The following is a 17,477-nucleotide window of genomic DNA, read 5'->3' as shown; positions in this document are numbered from 1 at the left end:
TCATAAATAATGCATGTTTTGTATCAAAGCCAATATTTTAAATCTACAACAGACACAGAAGTCACAAACAAATGTTCATGTGGGAAAACAAAAATGCAAGATTAATTCTGTTAGTGTGAACTATTTGAATCTTGAATGAATTAATCCTCATTTCTGAGCAACTGTTAACTTCGAAAGTAAAAAGCTATCAAATTATGATGTGATGGAAAGTATACTGAAACGCTTGTCATTAAAAGTATGACATTCTAGTATTTCTAGAATTACATCTGAAGAAATTAGTAAATCTTATTTCAATATTGCTCAAATCTCTGTTTCGGATTTATTTATTTTTTATTATTTTCTGAAATTCTTGGCAAAAACATCACCAATAGCCTTCTTTGGTTATATTTCTCAATTAACAAATGCACTTAATGATTTTTTCTACTGTTCTGAGTGAATTGATTAATTCTTGGCTGTGCAGTGCTTTGAAAACAGAACTATCAAATGTGAACTAGAGTGAATCATGACTGTTCCTGAAAGTCTAATAGGAATTATATTTGGCATAACTAATCTGTAAGTGGCACTCCAGTGTAATATGTTTTTACGCAGTGGAAATTGTGCTTCAGACTTCTGGAAAAGAATCATCGATGAATGTTTCTGTAAATCTAGTGTAATTTTGGTTTTATCCTCATCACAAATAAATAAATAAATAAATAATCATATTGTCAAGTTATAAAGGAAATTAAAATCACGCAAGGTTCCCCTACTCTTGCTCCCTCACCTACCAGCAAAGGTGGTTTCACACTTATTACCAGATGGCTTTTTGGCCAGTGTGCGCAAGCCGAAAAACACAGATGCAGACTCAGTCCTTTGAACAGAGGCTAAACGCAGCTGCTGTCTGTGCTGGAAGCGGAGTCACAATAATGTTCTAGTATTACATGGCCTGGAGTGCATGTTAAACCAGATGATGCTAATGGGAAGAGGAGAACTACAGGCCCCTTAGGTGCTTCCTGCTTCCCTTCCCCAACAAATATATATGTCCCTGGAATCATCTACTACTACTACTACTATTACTACTACACCACTAACACCACCACCACCACTACTACTAGTAGTAGTAGTACACTACCACCACCACCACCACTACTACTACTACTACTACTACTAGTGGTGGTGGTGGTGTTAGTGTTAGCATTAGTATTATTACTATGGACCTACCAACATGTTCAGGAAAAATGAAAGTGTCCTGTTCCAATTAAGCATTCAGTGGCATGAAGCACAGACAGATGCTCCCGTTATTGCAAACAAGCTGGGATATAAGCTGGCAATGCCCCAGCTACGCTTTGATCCCCATGTGTATGTTCTTACTCTGAGGTGGATATGAAGCACTTTCATCACTTAGCATGTGGACTCACGTGGTAGGTTTGACATTCTTGCTCTATATTCCAGTCTGTATTATAGGTTAAACTATGTTTACATGGTTTGAATTTCATTTTTTCAGGTCTGTGTCTTTAAAAAGAGACTCTCTAGTACTCCTCCATAAACCCACAGCTGCCTTGCCCACACTGAGCTGGTGAGCCATGGAGCTGTGCCTGGTCAGCAAGCATCCAGGCAGCAGCAGCAACCTGCTTCTGAGTTGTGAGGGTGCTCCTCATGCCATGCCGTGATGAGTGGGTCACACATTTCACCTGCAGTTTCTGGAGATGCCACTGACTCTTTCAAGGCCACAGGACAGTGGAGTTGCACTTCTTTGAGGTTATGACCCTGCATCGAAGCTGTGAGTTAACACGGACAAAAATCCCACAACCTGCATCAGCTGTCTTCAGTCTGTCACATCACCAACGAGCCTACACGACTGCATCATCAAAGCTTGCTTTCAGAGGTCATTTATCATGGATGACGTCTCCTCTTCAGCATCCTGTATGTGTGATTTAACACTTTATGAGTCAATGGGGTAGCTAAAGGCAGGAACAGAGCAGCCTCCTGTTCCAGATCATGTGGGGCATCAGGGAGAACAGAGAGATGGGGTGAGTCTGCAAAGCACTTGTAGACTGGGATCAGCAGAGGTAGACAAGCTCTCTCAGAACACGTAACATACACTGTTTTAGTGCTAGTGAGCATGGCTGTTTTCTCCATAAATCCCAGAAGATGCTGTGACTTGGGGCAGACACTAGCTGCTACGTGTTTCAGTGAGGGTAGGTGCCTGTCAGCCTGCCTCCTCCACAAAGAGGAGGTTCCCTTGGTCATATCCTACCAGAGAAGTCTGGAAAGGGATATTTCTATGTGGGAAGAAGGCAGGAGCTCAGCTGGAAAGAAAATCTCTTCCCCAACGCTTTCTTTTTGTCACTGCAGGCTCTTGCAAAATGTTGGCAAAATACTTTTTACCTGTGGTATTCAGCTTATGGTCTGCACCAGGGTCATGTGGCCTGCAGCATCACAGACAGAATGCCAAATTTCTTTAGAAAGTTATAGCTTTGGCCACTGGATCAAACCACATTTGGTTCAGCTTCTTTTAGGTTACACCACAGGCTGGAACTTCCCTGCGAAATACTCTATCAATTCCATCGCCATAGCATTTCCTGTGAATAACATGGTGATCTGAGGTAGGGAGTGTTTTCTCTGAGCTGGCTGCGGACCTTGTGTCTCTTACCTCTGTAATTCTTTGTCTTCACTCTTCTTGTTTCACGTTCTGGCATCTGGGACACTCCTTAGCATTGACTGGTTTCTGTTTTTCGTCTTGCTCACACCTTTGGCTGCTGAATGAAGCTGGAGAAAGTCCAGACTTCTCTCCAGTGCCTAATTCTTCAAATCAAACCCATCTTTGCAGGTTTGGTTTTGGCTTTTATTCTTGGCTAATGACTATAGTGATACCAGCCTTGCCCAATGGTGATACTTACCTTTTCAAGATTGTTTATTTTTATTTTTCTTTCTCTCTTTTCCAAGGTCTTTCTTTTGTTTTCACCCTCCTGTTGTGCAGATGCATTTTGCTGCATTTTTAACTGTTACTTCACTGTATGATCTCTCATCCAGTTTATGGCCTATGCCATAGAATTTGTCCTTTGTATTTCACTGCGTTGTCCTGGTCCCACGCCCAACATCACGGTGTGAATAAAGTAGTCAAGAAACAGCTACAGTTGCCTAAGAAATTCTTCCAACAAAGTCTTCAAGAGGCAGAGTCAGGATAGCACTCTCTGTAACAGTCTACCCCTTGCAAGGGATCCTGGCACAAAGACTTTGGTCATGAAGAGGATCCTGCCTCCCAGAGCAGTGGAGGGACTCCCCAGTTACCTCCTAGTTTTTGTGGCAAGCTCAGATCAAATGCAAAGGTGAACTTGGCCATGTGTCTGGCAGCAGTTTTTCTTTGCCATGAACGGCATATATTTTTACATCTTTCATTTTTTTCACGCTTGCACTTTACAAAATTTATATTTTATTATACATGTATATCTGAATCTTTTCTGCCCTGAATTTAGTTCCTAACATAGTTGGATTATGAGTTCCTCCATTCTCCAAAAATCTGTCAAAGACTGAACATTGCTTAAACTCTCTCTCTCTCCCTCCCACTCTCTTCACCCCACCAACCCCCTGCTCCCCATTCTTCTTTCCTCCCTCCCTTCCTTCCTTTTCAGGTTAGACACTTCAGAGTTTTCAATTTTTAATTTTTTTTCCATGCCATTTCCACTTGGAGATCACCCTTAGAAAAACTTTATTTTTATTTTTATTTTTATTTTTTTTTACAAAACACTTTGCTAAAGATGTGATTGCATCTCCTTTACAGTTCTTCCTCAAATAAATTACCTAAATTACCTTCCTCATTTATTTATATCCTTCTCAACCTTTCAGCTGTCACCGTTTGTTATGGGTTGTTTATGTCCACCTTTACCTTAGCTAGATAATATTCCCTTCTCTTTTAGATCCCATCTTACATTTCTAACCAGTCCTGCATGGCCTGCACTGGCAAAGCTTTCTCTGTGTGGTTATGTTCCCTCTCTTTTCCTCCCTTCACACACATTCCTTTGGTATAACTCACTCCAGATTTTCCTTGGGCTATTTTATAGGCTGCTGGCACTTGAGTATTCCTTTCTTTTCTATCATTAATACGAGCTTTTCTACATCTTCTTAGTTATTCTTCAAACAACATCTGGCTTCCCTAAAATCTGCATACTATAATGCCCTTAGATGATTAGCTGTTTTAGCACCACTATACACAATGCATTTAAACTGTGAATATCCTACACTTGAAGTAAAATGTTTGAACAACTTGCAAAGGCTTTGTTTTTTAAGCTTGTAAGAATAAAGCTGTGGTCTACTGTCTACCACTACCATTACTGGTATACTATTTCTGGCAAATACCTTGACTATGACATCAATTATATGCTCATCAGCTGTGTAATACAGTTTGGGAGAGGAGAAATAATAACTTAGAGACAGCATGTAGCTGTCTTCCACACACAGTCACAGAGCTGCTGAGGCTGGATGGCACCTCTGGAGATCGTCCAGTCCAAGTCCCTGCTCAAAGCAGGGCCAGTGAGCAAGCCTGCTCAGTATGCATACTTTTTCTACTACATCATTATACAAAATGTCATGAGTGCTCTGCTAATGACAGCCTGAGACCTGGGTAATTTTGCTGGACACCGGTAGCTGGTACTCCAGCGTGTCCTGACTGGCACTGTTGCACCAGGGGAGGTTTAGACTGGACATTAGAAGGAATTTCTTCATGAAGAGGGTGCTGTAGCATTGCAACAGGCGGCCCAGGGAAGTGGTGGAGTCCCCATCTTGGCGGTATTTATGAGATGTGTGGATGTGGCACCGAAGGACATGGTTTAGTGGTGGGACTTGTGAAGTCAGGTCAATGGTTGGACTTGACGACCCTGAAGGTCTTTTCCAACCTAGATGGTTCTACGATACTCTGAGACATCCACGTACACTCCTGGGTAAAGCAGAAGGCCTACAGAAGGCCCATGCCCTACCCGAGTAGTAAACGGGGTCAGACTGGACTCTTTAGGGCACCCTGAGGACAGTAAATGTTTTCTTTAGGAAACTGAATCAAGCCCCTATTACTAAGCCCATGATTTTCAGCCCTTCCCACTAGCTGAACTGACTACGAACTTTTTTTTTTTTTCCCCCTAAAATGACTTCCCCCCGCTCTAAAAGGTGAATATCACCTGCCTATATTCAGCTTAGATTTTCTTTGTGAAGTCCAGACTGTAACTGCAGATACCACATCAACCCGACTGAAGTTTTTGCAGAAAACAATTTTAGTCTTGCAAATATAGCAGCTGTGTGGAGCTGGGTGCTCCTGGTCCCAGCTTCTTTCCAGGCTGCAGACAAGTCTTTATCCTGCTCCTGGCAAAACTCAGGCCTGCCTCCTGAAGCCTCTCCCTCAGCTTTCACTCTCACTGTAGCCATGCATGCTGTGCATCAATCTGCAGTTTCCTAATTTAAACCACTGTTTGTTTATCTTCTTTGTCCTTCAGAATTTGCTGCTGGTCTTTTTCCAGGCTGCAGAACACACATGGCTATTTCGTGGGGGGAAAAGGGAGAGGGTTAAAAAAAATATCCAAATTTAAGTTAAGATCTTTTTCTTTGTCTTGATTCCCTCCTAAGCATTCCCTAGATCTTCTGAGGCTACTTAAAAAGTATCAAGTCTGCTATAAATACCCTGGAAGTGTTTCCTTCTTGTATATTTCTATGTATATGTTATAGAAATGTACATATTTTTCACCCTCCAGGCACTTCTCCCACTAGGGAATAGATGGGATATGATGGCCTACTTCCAGCTGGACCTAGGAATGGCACGAAAGCCCTCACTGGCCAGAAAAGCAAAAATCAAAATAATAAAACGTGGTAAGTCTCTGGTCCCCTCCTTCTCTTACTGCAGGTATCGGCCACGGAGTACAGCCCTGTCTCAGATCATACAGGAAGTTACAGTCGCATTTTGCTGCGAAAAATCTTTGCTGTGAAAACACAGCACTGACGGGCTCACAAGAACTGCTTCGATAGGAAACAAGTTAACATAAGCCTGAAGCTGACACCTGGCTCTCAACAAAAATCAAGCGATCCAGAAGTTTTTTGCTTATTCGTGTCAGAAGGACTCATGTAGCCAAAATGGAAAGAAAAAAAAAAAAAAAGCTTGCATGACCAGCATCCCCTTCTTTAAATAGAGAAGGTGACTGCTTATATAATTAGAACTGAATACAGGATATATGTTGGCATATGCAGTGCAATATGTCTGAGGGAAATAATACACATTTAGTCTAAATCTCTGTTAATGAGAGGGGATTGGGGCACAGGCTTTGCAAGGTCTGAAGTGAATGCTAACAGATCGGTTAGCACAAGCGTTTTTTTACCACCCATAGCCACATGTTTTTGTGCCCCAAAGCAGGTGTTGCCCAGTGTTTCTGTAGGCAAAGTTTCCTGATCTCTCCCTGGAAGAGGCACTGTGTAAGGCCTTCCAGCCTGATTTTTCCTTCAAGGCCCTGTAACTCCCTCCACAGGGAGGGAGGAGAGGGGCAGGGAGCCAGGCCCACCCTGCTGAACAGGCCCAATGGTGACACAGTTTTGTATAGCAATTGCACAGGACTCATTCCCTTTGTCAGCAGCAGCCTTTCTGCTGCCTCGAGCTGTGTCTGAGAGTTTCAGGTTGTGGGCTGGTGTTTCAAACCCCCGTCTGTGTTGCTTTCTCCTGGCACAAAATACACGCTGGGGATGAAAGGCCGCTCCCCTGTGCCACCACAGGTTTTTGGCTAGAAAGACGTGAGCTGAGCTGGCTGAAGCGCTGAGGTGACCTTCCTCTGCCGTTCCCTCGAGCAAGCTGTCCTGCCTCTTCGCCAGGATACAGCGAGGTGTCGGTCATTGAGACCAGGGCTGCATGAATGCTTCTCAAGACAGGAAAAAATGACTTTGATATTTGGGCTCGACAGCTGAGTGAAAGCACCCCTGTGCCTCTCTTACCTCAGCTTGCCCAGCAGCCCAGAGCAGGCCCTGCGCCTGTCCCACATAGCGCAGCGCTTTGCCCTCACTCCCATCGAAGGCAGATGCTAAGAGAGAAGCCAAGCACCAGCATCCAGCTCCGTGGAGAGAAGGCACAGGGCTGTGTGTTATTGCTTTGCTCCCGAGATGACAGCAGAGCCTGGAACATCTCAGTTTCTCCCTGTGTATACACCACATGGGTGCCAGCTGGAGACAAAATGCTCTTTATAAGGCAAGGATTTGAAGCTTGCTGTCCTCTGCCCTTAGCCTTTGCTGTGGCTACGTACCTAGTGGGCAGTGCAGGGCATTAATGGAGCCATTTTTGTCCTAGGTGGAGCTGGACTGGTCCCAGCAGTAACAGGCTGCAGTCTTTTCTCAAGTGTATTTGGTGCCTGTCACCCCAGGAGTTTGCCATCCCTGGTGCAGGGACATGTTTGCTCTCCATGCATCCATGCTCTGGAGCATCCTCATCCACCACATCCTGAGGGCTGCTTTCTGAGTTAGAGTCCAGAGCTACAGACTGCTTGGTTTATTCCCAGAAAATAATATGTGCCTCAAACCTTAATAAATAGAAAAAAAATGCATACTTTACACAAAGGTAGCAACATTTTCACTGAACCTCAGGCTAGGCTGGGAACCTGTGGAAGAGGAGTAAAAATGTTATAGAAGTCCAATTAGAGAATTTTCTTTATTTTGTGAGGTGACATGTAGTACACACACACACACACTGATCCATAAGCACTGGAAATCATGTGTATAAGATTTCCTCATATCATTGCTTTTCAGCTTTTTGAAATTGTTATTCAGCAATAGTTGAGTAAAATAGATACTGTATAAATAAGTGTCTGGATTTAATCAATGTGTGATCTTCACCCTTGCTACAGGTGGTGAAAGCTTCTTGTTGTGAAGTATCTGTCCATGGGAATTAAAAAATGAGCACACCAAGACTGGTGACCTAAGCTCTCCAGGTGAGAAAATCAAGTTGTTGACTTGGGAAAGAGATTGGGTTTGGAAATGTTGGATCTGTGGGAGTCCCTGAAGGAAAACAAGGAGCAGAAGTGACTTTTGTCACAGGAGATTATAATGGTGTTGAAAGTAGCTGGAGAAAGTTCAGCTCCTGTGAGAGTGGGTCTGGGGTGTTTCATTACTGGGAAGGTTTGATTCTGCATTTACTCAGCCTGGCTTTGTTATTAACTTCAGGAGAGTTAATCCTCACCTACTCCTACATATGTGGCAGCAGAAGCAAGCATTTTTGCAACTCCTGAGACTAACAGGGTACTTCTGAGCAGATTAATAGATGTGAATTAACACTGAGGGGCTAAGACTTCTTTGGGTGATAGCAATCCTTCCCATTTGTCATCCATATCTCATTACACCAGCAAGTAATTATTGCTCCTGTTTTGCAGGTAAGAAAGGGGAGACAAAGAAATTCAGTGGCCTGCCAAAGGTGAAGTACACAACTGTTGAAAAAGCTTGAAATCAGACCTTATTTCTTGTAACTTTTGAGCCATTTGCATGTACAAAGATTATTCTGTATGTGAGGACATCGCTCCGCTCCCATCAATGCTGGGTAACTACCCATTACAAACCTAACCTGGGTCTGATGTGAACTCACAATTTTGTTTCTGTTGAATTACGCAGAACTGTAATGTTAATGCCATCTGGAAGAGGATGGGTTGCACGTGACCAGAAAATAAATATATAAATAAAGTCTTTGGGGACAAAATTGCCCCTTCAAACTTCTCTTGAACACATTTGAACTGGCAGAAAGATTTTGCTCCACTTAACAGCCTTTGTCAAATGGCTGTGATGCATTTGGGCTGACAGCAGGAGCCCTCCCGCTGGAATTGCCACCCCGCGGTGTCACTGCTGTGTGTGACACACCTGCAATCAGGAGGATTCAGGAGCAATCAAATGTGAAGCCTCTTTGATGCTGTTTTCCTTCTGTTTCTCTGCCAGCGTGCAACATACAACTCACCATCATTGCTAAGGAAGTAAAATTGTGTGCCCACCTTAATGTGTGTGTGTGTGTGTGTTCCTTGCATTAACATCTTTCAGTCCACGGGCAGCTTTGATAACAGTTAGTACAAGGGTCTATGTCTCAAAATAAAATTATGTACCTGCATGCCCTGTGTAAATAATTTACCAGGAAGAGCAGAGAGTTGAGTCTGACTGCACAAGATCTGTCCTAACAACTTCTGATCCTGACAGCTGGGCTGTACATCTGAACCTGGCAGAGGGCAAGCATATGGCTGACAGAATACTGTTCAGGAAAAGCATACCATGAACTATATTAAGTTTTTATCTACACAAACCAGCCAGTCACAAAACAACAATCCTTATGATAAGGGACTTCATTAATTACACTGCAAATGGAGCCTGTTGGGGAAGAAGTAGGATAACGAATGCAATGAGTAGTGGGTGGTGGATGTTGGCTCCACATTTATTTTTTGTCAAAAAATCATTAAAAATCATTTTATAAAACCACCAGATTTTGAGACAAGAAAGTGCTTAAGGTGCCCACTCATACTAAATTGTAACTCAAACTAGTTAGCCTATTTACTCAGGAAAATAAGTTATCAAGAACCTCTTCACTGAGGAAAATCACTTGTCAACTGAATGTAAGTTTCTTCTCCAAATATAAAGCTTTGAATTTGTTTATGTAGAACAAAGACACCCAACCTGAGGGTGTCTTTTTGAGGGGAAAAAAAAATGGGGGGTTGAGAGAGGGATTTTGGGTTACCTCCCTCACATAGCACACATGCTCCAGGAACAACTTGGTACTGGAGCACCAATACTTCTCTTACTCTTCAGCTCCTAAGCAGAAAGAGATGAACAAACTAATGGCAAGCAGGCATGGCCCACATCCCAAGATCTTAATTACCCTGTGCAGCAGCATGTACAGCAGAAGTTGTCTAACTTCTGCACAAAGGAGAAAGATCACAAGGTCAGGAGCTACACTAACACTCCTTCAGACTTGAGCTTGGGCTCTGCATCCTCTCCATGGCTTAAAGAATACAGCTTTCCTTCTTGGTATATGGTGTTAGTCTTGAAGCTCAGTTCAATATGCAGTATGCAAGGTTCAGAGCTCCAAATTCTGGCAGTATTTCAATGGTGAGGGTTACTCTGGCTGGGAAGGAAGGAAGGAAGGAAGGAAGGAAGGAAGGAAGGAAGGAAGGAGGACTGGCTTACTGTTATTTAGGTTACGAAGGCTCCCCCCATGCATGCTTAGGATGGTGTTGACATTAATGTCAGATCTGTAATTAAAGTCAGTAGCTCTCACGCTCACTGACAGGACAGCCTGGGCAGTACAGAATGGATGAAAAGGGAAAAAAGCTGAAATGTCTCAGTTAGCTAGCTAGTATTTCCTGGTTTTTGAATGCCTGAATTTGCAATCCAAATACGTTTTTTTTTTTTTTTTTTTTTTTAAATTGCTCGGGTTTTACTGAGTCAGTGCAAGATATAAAGCTCCTGGGATCAGAAAAAGACAGAGAAGCCTCTGAAGTGCAGAGCCAGGAAGCTTCACAGCCAAAGAACTGGCAGCTGGAGGTAGGGATTTGAGGCTGCTCTCAGTTTCTGAAAGATTGATGGGTTTGGAGAACAGGACATCATGTTGGCAGCAGAAGAGAAGCAAGCTTTTATCCCATGGCAGGTAGTCTGATGTTGAATGTAGGATCTGAACATCAATTCTGCTGTGCCATAAACAAAACAAGCCAGTTGCCAGCCTATCGTGAGGATTCCTCTCACCAGCTTTCTACCTGGTCCCATGGGTTTTAATTGCTGCCTGGCTTCCAAAGGTCAGCCAAGAGCATGTTCACCCATAGTGCCCTTACTGGGTGATAGCTAAAGTGCTCTTCTGACACAGCATTCAGGCTGTGGACTACACAGGTGCTTCAAAACACAGCCTCTAGCTCCTAAACCTCGAGGGACAACTGCGAACACTGCAGAAACTCTGGCGATGGTTTTTCCAGCACCCATCCTCCAAGGAGGCTCTGTGGCCAAGGTGCCAAATGGAGAAGGGAGCACAACTTTTCTCCTACTTCCACATGTTGCTAGTGGAAGAGGTAAACAACAAACTCGAGCAGACCGAATCGCTGCTGGGGTGCACATAGTCGCTGTGGTATGTTGCCAGAGGGGAGAAGTGTTTGAACTTGATTACTCTCTAGTGGTTGTATGGAGCATCTGAGCCATATGTCATATGGATTGGATTGCTTCCCAGGGACAAAATTATGATGAAGTGGCATCTATATTCCACCTCTTCTTATTTTATTTTATTTTATTTTATTTTATTTTATTTTATTTTATTTTTTTCCTTCCCACAGAACCTTTCTTACATTGTTTGCCAAAAGGAAGGCAATTTTCTTTCCTGTATTTAAAAGACATATGGGCTTCTGTATGAGTAGGAAAAGAAACGTAGTTCAAACAGCATATTCATCACGTCGTTCCTGAGGCTTGATTTCACAATGTGTTTGTAAAGAACAGTACTGCTGTCCCATCAGGCAATAATGCATCCAAATAACGTTAAGGGGAAGAGCAGTCCTGTGGAACTCAAATGAATTCTGGAGTTAGGGCCAGCATTTAGGAAGCCACCAAGGTCACCAAGAGAAAGCAAACAAATCTTGAGGACAGAAGGCTTTTGAGCAGAGGGGTATCTTTTCAATGTAGAGAAGTATCTTATGGGAGGGTGTAACAAAGATATAACAACAAGATATAAGACAGAATAATGTTTAATAACCACATAACAACATTATGACCTGGCAGTTGGACTCAGTGATCTTTGTAGGTCCCTTCCAACTGAACTATCCTAATTCTAATTCAAATCTGACACCAGATATAATAAAAAGACAAATAAACAATACATATACAAAATAAATAGATAACAATTAAAAAAGAAAGAACCAGACTCTTCTCAGTGGTATCCAATGAAATGACAAGAGGAAATAGGCACAAATTAAAATGCAAGAAATTCTGCTTAATTTTAAGAGAAAAAAAAAATATATTATAGACACAGACACAGACACAGATTTCTAGGTTGGAAGAGACCTCAAGATCATCGAGTCCAACCTCCAACCTAACACTAAGTACTCCACTAAACCATATCGCTAAGCTCTACATCTAAACGTCTTTTAAAGACCTCCAGGGATGGTGACTCCACCACCTCCCTGGGCAGCCCGTTCCAATGCTTAATAACCCTTTCGGTAAAGAAGTACTTCCTAACATCCAACCTAAAACTCCCCTGTCGCAACTTTCGCCCATTCCCTCTCGTCCTGTCACCAGGCACGTGGGAGAACAGACCAACCCCCACCTCGCTACAGCCTCCTTTAAGGTAACTGTAGAGAGCGATAAGGTCGCCCCTGAGCCTCCTCTTCTCCAGGCTGAACAAGCCCAGCTCCCTCAGCCGCTCCTCGTAAGACTTGTTCTCCAGACCCCTCACCAGCTTGGTCGCCCTTCTCTGGACTCGCTCGAGCACGTCCATGTCCTTCCTGTAGCGAGGGGCCCAAAACTGAACACAGTACTCGAGGTGCGGCCTCACCAGAGCCGAGTACAGGGGGACAATCACTTCCCTAGACCTGCTGGCCACACTGCTTCTTATACAGGCCAGGATGCTGTTGGCCTTCTTGGCCACCTGAGCACACTGCTGGCTCATATTCAGCCGACTATCAACCAATACTCCCAGGTCCTTCTCGGCCAGGCAGCTTTCCAACTACTCATCTCCCAGCCTGTAGCTCTGCTTGGGGTTGTTGCGCCCCAGGTGCAGGACCCGGCACTTGGCCTTGTTGAACTTCATACAGTTGACCTCAGCCCATTGCTCCAGCCTATCCAGATCCTCCTGCAGAGCCTTCCTGCCCTCGAGCAGATCGACACACGCACTTAGCTTGGTGTCATCTGCAAACTTACTGAGGGTGCACTGGATGCCCTCATCCAGATCATCGATAAAGATATTAAAGAGGACCGGCCCCAGTACCGAGCCCTGGGGGAGACCACTTGTGACCAGCCTCCAACCAGATTTGACTCCATTCACCACAACTCTCTGGGCCCGGCTATCCAGCCAGTTTCTAACCCAGCGAAGCGTACGCCAGTCCAAGCCCCGAGCAGCCAGTTTCTTGAGGAGAATGTTGTGGGGAATGGTGTCAAAAGCCTTACTGAGGTCAAGGTAAACCACATCCACAGCCCTTCCCTCATCCACCAAGCGCGTCACTTTGTCATAGAAGGAGATCAGGTTCGTCAAGCAGGACCTGCCTTTCATAAACCCATGCTGACTGGGCCTGATCGCCTGCTTGCCCTGCAAGTGCCGCGTGATGACCCTCAAGATAATCTTCTCCATGAGCTTTCCTGGCACTGAGGTCAAACTGACAGGCCTATAGTTCCCCGGGTCTGCCCTCCGGCCCTTCTTATAGATGGGCGTCACATTGGCTAGCCGCCAGTCAACTGGGACCTCCCCCGATAGCCAGGACTGCCGATAAATGATGGAAAGCGGCTCGGCCAGCTCCTCCGCCAGTTCTTTCAGTACCCTCGGGTGCATCCCATCCGGCCCCATCGACTTGTGCACATCCAAGCTCCTTAGCAGGTCGCCAACCATTTCCTCATGAATAGCGAAGGCCACATCCTGCTCCCCATCCCCTTCCGCCAGCTCAGGGCACTGGGTATCCAGAGAACAACCGGTATTGCCGCTAAAGACTGAGGCAAAGGCGGCATTAAGCACCTCAGCCTTTTCCTCATCCTTAGTAACTAGGTTTCCCCTCGCATCCAGTAAAGGATGGAGATTCTCCTGAGTCCTCCTCACCATTATGAGGGTGATCAAACCCTGACACAGGATGCAAAGACAAGTTGTGGGATCTCTATCCTCAAAAACATTCAAAACCCAGGTGGGCATGATCCTGAGCAATTTTCTCTGCTCTGAGCATGTGGTTGGACTGGATGGTCTCCAGAGGTGCTGCCCAACCTCAGCCACTCTGTGATTCTGTGGTTCCATGAAATCTTCTTGCACTGTCGATTAATTGTGGCAGCACTGACAGCAGTATCTCCAGTATCAGTCCAATCATCATACTCAGAGCCTAGGAACCACAGGTTGAATGCTGAAGGGCATCAGTGCACACTGGAAATCCTGTATTAATGATGTGTTTTAATTAAATAACTTATGAAGAATCATGGCAAACAACAGGTCAAAGATATCTTCTCTCACTATACTGTAGGATTTGGTCACCAGTAATAACACAGAAATATAAGAGGTCTTTGTATTGATCAAAACACTTGCCATACAACAGAAGTGGAAATCTGTGCATTTATCAATGTCCTGGACTTCAGTATTTGTACACACATCCATACTCCCTGCCCAACCATTCATGAGATATGAGCAGCAAAACCAGCAGATTTAAAAAAAATACATTTCTAGGGAATGTTGTACTTCAAATATTATATATGTATTGTCCAATGACTTCTTGGTGCAGCTTCATAGAAGTCTTTCTGCGATGTTTCAGTAGCTGTAGTTTGCTGGGCAGAAACATCATTAGTTAAGGAACTTGAAATCTTTGGGGTTATTTTTAATGATGTACTTTACTGAATGTCATTTTAATGAAGCATGACTATATAAATAAAATCCGTGTACCCCCTTGTTTCTCATACTGTGCATTCTCAGGCTGAAGATCCTCTTTCTTATTATTTTTCAATTGGGTTTGAATTCCTTCCTGTACATTGTCTCACCCTTGCATCTTTCCTTAGATACCCGAGCGTCCTATGAAACCTGATTCTGTTGGTTTCAATCTTTGACCAGGCATGTATATACTGAATCGACAAGTAGGGCAACAACATGATGGGGAGACAAGAAAAGGCAGAGCATTGCAGGTTTGCTGTTATATTATCTATTTTTTTTTTAATTAGAAACCCTAATAAATTTTATATTCAAAGCCTTAGCTTTTGCATGCTATAGTTACTTAACATTTAAAGTTGCAAAGGGCCCACTTGCTATCCCTAGGTAGTTACATGTCAACATTAATAGCAACGTACTTGTTTATAATAGAAAACCTTTCCCTGACAGCAAACAGCTCTATGTTAGCTTTATGGGAGTCTGTTCTGAATGCATTTACCTCCGTCTTTCCATTACTCTTGGATGTTAATCTGGCATAATTGTCAGATATTAACCATAATGTTAAGATAGATTACTGAGACAAAGCCTATTAAAATAATGAGTGTTTGATCTTAAAACAATCTCCAGCTGTCAGCATTTTGGGGTGGGAGTCTGTACTCTCCGAACGTATATTGCGTGATTAGCATATATGGACTACCCGTGTTTATTTTGTGTTGGAAGGGCCTATCTCTGTTCCCGTATCAGTGCTAAGTTGGAGGAACTCCAGAGAACTAAATAGCTATGGCAAAGCAACAGCCTCGTGCGATCAGAATCACTGGAGGTAGAGGAGTCTGCAGTTAAGGCACTGGGATTTGGAAAATCAGAGCTGAGTTTCATGCTCCACCACGTATTTCCCATGTAGGCTACACGGTGTCCATATACAGCTGGTCCAGAGAAGCAATCTGATGCCTAATGTGCTACCTGGGTGGAATTTGTCTGCCTACACACCTAAGTGACAAGAAACCTGCCTCGTCCCACAGTACCTACCTCTTCTTGGACTTCTGTGTTTCTACCTGTAAAGTTTCTTTAGTGCTTAATAACTTCTGTCATTTTGCTGATATTTTATTTGTTTTTTGCATTTACTTTTTTTACTTTTCTATTACTGATTTGTATTTATTTGATATTTATTTTATGAACCCAACTCCTTTGGGTTCATGGACTTTGGGTTCATCCCTGCCCTTTGAAGGGACCAGCCTGATGGGAGACTATGCCCAATGCAGTCTGACAGCTTGGACTTAGCAGAAAGAACAGGAATTTACATTTAAATGTATTTACAGGGCTGGTGTTGATAGCAGTAGTGCTTCCTTTTCATGAAACACCTTTGTTTACAGTTAATCCTTTTCCCACCAGGTAGAATTACATAATATCCCAAGTTGGAAGGGACCCAAAAGGATCATCAAGTCCAACTCCTGGGACCCCAAAGGACCACACAAAAATCAGACCACGTTTCTGAGAGTGTTGTCCAAATGCTTCTTGAACTCCAGCAGGCTCAGTGCTGTGACCACTGCCCTGGGGAGCCTGTTCCAGCACACAACCACCCTCTTGGTGAAGAACCTTTTCCTGATATCCAGCCTGAACCACCCCTGTTGCAGCTTCAAGGTAGTAGACTACAAATATAAAGCACAAGTTTCTGTTTGCATTATTTGGTGGGAATAAAAGTTCTGCTTGTTGAAAGACTTCAGATATCCTCACCAGCTTTTTTCCCTTTTTTTTTTTTTTTTTCCGTGTAGTATACCAGCACATCTCACACAGACATCACACAGGCCACTTTTTAACTGCCCTGCTGAGTTTACTGTTGGCAGAGAGACAACTGAAGCTGTTTTTTTAGGCAGTAAGTCTGATATGGGCTCTATCAGAGGTGCTATACACAGTTACTCCATGCCTGTGCAGCCTCTGCACACAGAAGAGACCTGCTCGTGTCTTCTCTAGGGGCAGTTGTTTTTCACAAATCCCCCCAGAGCATCCCAGTGACAATCCTGATGGTACATCTGCACTGCAAACTGCTGAAACCTTTTCACTGTAGATCTGTGTGATGGGACTCCAAGGAGCAGCCTTGTCAGACAACTTCAGGAGTTAACAGAGAAAGAAATCCTGGAGGAGAAAGTGCTATTTCAAATGCATACACACCTATTTATTTTCTAATTTGCTAAGGTTTAAGATTATGGAGATATACAGAAGTGGTTTAGCCTGGAGTTAAGGCGGCTATGGAGGGTGTGCAGACATAAAAGGGTGTGTTGTTCTGGTGTCTTTGTTTAGAAAAATGATATTCGTTGTTGTTGTTTCATTGTTTGGTTGTTTTCTGTTGTTGTTTTGGTTTTGTTGTGGTTGTTTTCTGAAATATGTGCATCAGGAAGGACTGAGATTAGTACTATGCCATACAACTTCTTTAAAATGGTTGTCTGAGAAATGTGTGCCTTCTCCTTAGTGCCCTTGCTGAATGTTTGGCCAGGCATTTGGGAGACAGGCTTGGATGGAGAACTTCACAGCTGTCACCCTCCATGGCTGCAAAGCCCTGCCAGTCAAATGACCATCAGAGCTTAGGAGACAGAAGATGACTCTGAACTACCGTGAGTGCAATGGGGAGGACACACCTTTCAAGTAGGACTAATGAACTTTGACTTTATTAACAGAATTTGTTTGTTGCTGTTGTTGTTTTATAACTGCGAATATACCCATGCACATTTAAACCCTGAAGAGTAAGATCCATGTCTTTGCACATGGCCTTAAATTCTCCTAAATAAAAGGTAATTTAGGAGCAGACCAAGAGTTACAAGCCATTACACATAAACAAGTACCCAATTAAATTATTTTCCTGAATGCTTATATATAATGGCCAAGTTTTCATGCTTCATGACAAATTTAATATTCTGCAGGAGAAGTAGCTTCTGCATCCTGATTTCAG

This window comes from Cygnus atratus, chromosome 2 (genome assembly GCF_013377495.2).
Source record: "Cygnus atratus isolate AKBS03 ecotype Queensland, Australia chromosome 2, CAtr_DNAZoo_HiC_assembly, whole genome shotgun sequence".
NCBI classification, from domain to species: Eukaryota; Metazoa; Chordata; class Aves; order Anseriformes; family Anatidae; genus Cygnus; species Cygnus atratus.
The sequence above is the reverse complement of the archived record's forward strand: the minus strand, read 5'-3'. Positions refer to the sequence as shown.